Below are 2,769 nucleotides of genomic sequence, written 5' to 3' on the forward strand. Positions count from 1 at the left end.
TACTGCGGTCTAGTACCCAGTGCGGACCGCACAAAGTCGACTGCGGCCGCACAGCAGCGCCCTATGCGGACCGCACAAAGTCAACCGCAGCCGTATAGCCTTCACCGCGCACAAGGTCGACCGCGGACCGCACTGGTTGGTTCAGAGATTTGCAACTTCTGGTTTTAAGCCTAAAACATCCTGAAGCCTACCCAAAACTCACCCGAGCCCTCGGAACTCCAAACCAAGTGTTCATACTACTCAAAAATATCATATGGACCTATTCGTGCGATCACATCATCGAAATAACATGTAAAATCATGAATTAAACCTCAAAACTTAACATTTTCATCAAGAACTCTCAAAGTCCATAACTCCTCAACTGAAAGTCCAATTCACGTCAAATAAACTCCGTTTTTTCACCAAATTTCACGGAAACGTCTTAAATCATATATAAGACATGTACCGGATGCCGGAACCAAAATACGGGCCCGATACCATCATGTTCCAAGCAACTTTCATTTCAATTTTCCTTAAATAGTCTCAGAAAATAATTTCTTTTAAAAATTCATTTCTCGGGCTTGGGACCTCGAAATTCGATTTCGGGCATACGCCCAAGTCCTATATTTTCCTACGGACCCTCCGGGACCGTCAAATCACGGGTCCGGGTTCGTTTACCCAAAACGTTGACCGAAGTCAAATTAACTCATTTTATAACCAAGTTTTATCATTTTTCACAGAATTTTATATTTACGCTTTCCGGCTACATGCCCGGGCTGCGCACGCAAATCGAGATGACTCTAAATGAGGTTTTCAAGGTCTCAGAATACAGAATTTAATTTAAAGCAAGTGATGACCTTTTGGGTCATCACAAATATTTAAAACTATTTTAAGCACTAAATATAATTTTATTATTAAATTTATGTGTTTGGATAAAATGACGTAACTGATGATGAATAATTGGTGTGCTTTGTTAAAAAATACTGATAAATATTTTTTTGTTAAAATGTTTGAAACGTCGTTAAATTAAATCAGTTTAAATAATTCATATTTACCACTACAAATAACTCTAGAGTTGACGGCAGTATTTTTAACCAACAACCTAGCATAAGCTCATTTAAAAAAATTGAAAAAACAAAACAACAACCTAGTATTGTTTGTCATTTGTAATAAATAACAAAAATTTAATTTAATTATTTATGTATATAATTAACTTTTCATCATGACTTGTTGCTTATTAGCAAATATTTTAATCTTGTGATATTTGGTGGTAATATAATAAATTTTAAGTGTAAACAGATTGAATATATTTTCATGGTTTTTTTATTATTGATAAAATACTAGATTTTCTCAATAACTTTGCTTAGGTTATATTCTTTTTTCAAAGTTGTGCGAAAAGTGTAAGCGGCAAAGTTCCCTCCTTATTATTTTCAATTCCCCAAATCCCTCTTTTAATTTACTTCTGTCGCATCTGTAATCCTAACTCCTATCCCCTTCTTCTAGGTCATTTCTTCTCCTATCTCTCTATGTGATCTTCAACCCCCATCTAGCCCTTGCTCCAGTAAGATCTGCCACATTATCACCATAATATATCATTTCAATTTCTCTCTTTCTCACAAGCACATACACACTATTTACAATGTTTGATTTTCTTCAAAAAAAAAAGTTTTTTATTTAACAATTTTAGAAGACTAAATCTGCAACGCTGTGCATTTACTTCTCATGCTTCTGTTGTTTCATTACAGATCCAGGGCATGTCATATTATTTCTCATGCGGAATTTCCTTTCCTTGCATTTGTTGGGAATTTGCAAATTTGGTTTTCTCCTAAAGGTATGTTGCATTTATGTATTAGGGTTCTTATTTATTGTAATTTTATTGTTAAGGTATGAAGAAATTTTGTTTGGTTTTCTTACTTTTGGAGTGGTTAAATACTTAAAATTTTATATCTTTACTCTTAATTCTTGTGGTTATTTGTAGCCAAAGAAGAATTGATAATAAATACTCCATTGCTTAAACTCGAGTAAGTATCTTTACTTATATCTCATTTGCTTCACTATTAATGTTTGAAAGTTTAATTTATTATTACTTGGTTTTCTTTTCACAGGTATATGAAGGTGGAAATTTCTTCAGGATTGAATTATTAGACAAGTAGTTACATTAGCAATTTGAGGAAGCAACAAATTTTTATTTATTTTTTAATTTATCAATATTCTTGTATTTCTATTAGACTTTCATGTTGGATATATTTTACTTTATTTGTGTTTTAACTTATGAAGTTTGTAACGAAATATTATCTCAATATAATTTTAGTTCTTTTTAATTTTATGTTCATGGATGGAGATTTTTGTTGCAACCTTGCATGTTATATTCTGTTACTTCCAATTTATATAATAATAATTTCTCGAATTAAAGGAAAATCAGGTAACTAGTGACAAAAATAAAGTTTTCCAAGAATTATCTTATTAACGATGGATTTACTTTGTACTTTGTGACTATTGTAATTATGACATTTTATGACAATTTATTTTTGTCGGTAAAAGCAATATATTTAGCGATCAGATGATAGTTTTAACTACAAAATTGTAAACCATTTTTATAAAAGTAAAATTGTCACTAATTTATATATTTAGGGATGAAATATTATTTGTATCTAAAAGGCGATCTTTAGTGACAAAATTACATTTATTCAACTACGAAATATACGTAACTTTAGAGATAATTGATATCGTTACTAATTAAACTAAATAATTAGTGACAAAGGTCGTTTGTCGGCATTAATAACCTTTTTA

General features: G+C 31.3%; 1 long non-coding RNA gene across 1 annotated transcript; it reads left to right on the forward strand.

The window, feature by feature from the left end:
* The first annotated feature begins 1,396 nt into the window (after nucleotides 1-1,396).
* LOC107817416 (uncharacterized) lies at nucleotides 1,397-2,305 on the forward strand. The gene is made up of 4 exons (XR_001655187.2): nucleotides 1,397-1,540; nucleotides 1,725-1,810; nucleotides 1,958-2,000; nucleotides 2,085-2,305. It is a non-coding gene; the product is annotated as an uncharacterized LOC107817416 (long non-coding RNA).
* Nucleotides 2,306-2,769: the final 464 nt, after the last annotated feature.

This window comes from Nicotiana tabacum, chromosome 22, assembly GCF_000715075.1.
Source record: "Nicotiana tabacum cultivar K326 chromosome 22, ASM71507v2, whole genome shotgun sequence".
In the NCBI taxonomy this organism is placed as follows: domain Eukaryota; kingdom Viridiplantae; phylum Streptophyta; class Magnoliopsida; order Solanales; family Solanaceae; genus Nicotiana; species Nicotiana tabacum.